The sequence below is a fragment of the Olea europaea genome, unplaced genomic scaffold (assembly GCF_002742605.1).
Source record: "Olea europaea var. sylvestris unplaced genomic scaffold, O_europaea_v1 scaffold3545, whole genome shotgun sequence".
Lineage (NCBI taxonomy): Eukaryota > Viridiplantae > Streptophyta > Magnoliopsida > Lamiales > Oleaceae > Olea > Olea europaea.
In genome coordinates this window covers 33,262-34,365 of record NW_019254609.1, presented here as the reverse complement: position 1 = coordinate 34,365, position 1,104 = coordinate 33,262, and the positions used below count along the sequence as shown (strand labels likewise).

Here is a 1,104-nt window from a genome sequence, read left to right as displayed (position 1 = left end):
CTTCTCTATAGATCGAAATGTAGTTGATGATTATTGATGACTTCCTACAAGACATATTATCGTCGATAGTCAATCTTGTCTGTACACTGACGATATCCAACAATATGAGTGTTTGCGATTCCATTTGAATCATTGACATGTTAGCAATTATTGGGAGAATTGTTTAGTGTAATTGGTCACTCTATTTTAATTTATTATTATTCTTTTTGGAAAAAAAACTAAAAGTTTTGTTGAAGCCCTTGAATAGATTGAGAGGCCTCTAGTAAATACTTAAAATATAATGATTAGCCATCTAGAATATTATAGTTTCAAGTTTTTTGATGGAAATAGCACAAAAAATAAAAAATATCAGTACTCATAAACAATTAAGAAATGATGAAAAGAATGGTAGACCTGATATGTGGAGAAAACAATAGGTTGCAAATTTTCGATGTTAAATGTTGGAATGACAACATTAGTTAATGTCTCATCCAATCGAGTCTTGCCTAGTTTTTCCCTAATAACTTTGTGAAGGTACTCTCCGTTGTACTTTGGTCCGACTACAGATTCCAATTGTTTTCCGACCAATCCCAGTAAGCCACTGCAATTCCAAACCAATACAAATATATGTGCTCATCAATAAAAATATAGTCATAAAATCACTAAGATTAATATAAAATGTGACTGTTTGTTACTAAAGTATAATTTATACTTCTTTTGAGGAAAAATTCTAGATGAGTGCTCGAGATAAAAGGGTTTGATATCTTTAGCTGCAAACAATGGACGGTTATTTTTGTTAGGAGCGGTTAACATGGCAGTTACTAGACCTCCCGTGCTCGTTCCTGCAATTATATCAAAGTAATCTGCTAGTCTAACATCCTCGCCATCAAGGACCTGGCAATGAAGATCACATATTTCTAGTCATTAGAATATTACATATGCATTTTTTTGTGGAATCATTAAAATCTCTTCCATTTTAAAATTTGAGCAACTTGGTATTAGATATGTTCTATATGAATATGAATATGAATATGTTAGTTTTTGTTTCCGATAAGTTTCGAATACAAAATATAAATGTTAGATCATTAACAAAATAGCTACAGTATCAATTCAGTCAAGTGATTT

At 31.2% G+C, this 1,104-nt stretch overlaps 1 long non-coding RNA gene across 1 annotated transcript; it reads right to left on the bottom strand.

Moving 5' to 3' along the window:
* Window positions 1-373: 373 nt before the first annotated feature.
* On the bottom strand, window positions 374-870 carry LOC111386396. The gene is made up of 2 exons (XR_002701216.1): window positions 692-870; window positions 374-580 (listed from the first exon to the last, which is right to left on the bottom strand). It is a non-coding gene; the product is annotated as an uncharacterized LOC111386396 (long non-coding RNA).
* Window positions 871-1,104: the final 234 nt, after the last annotated feature.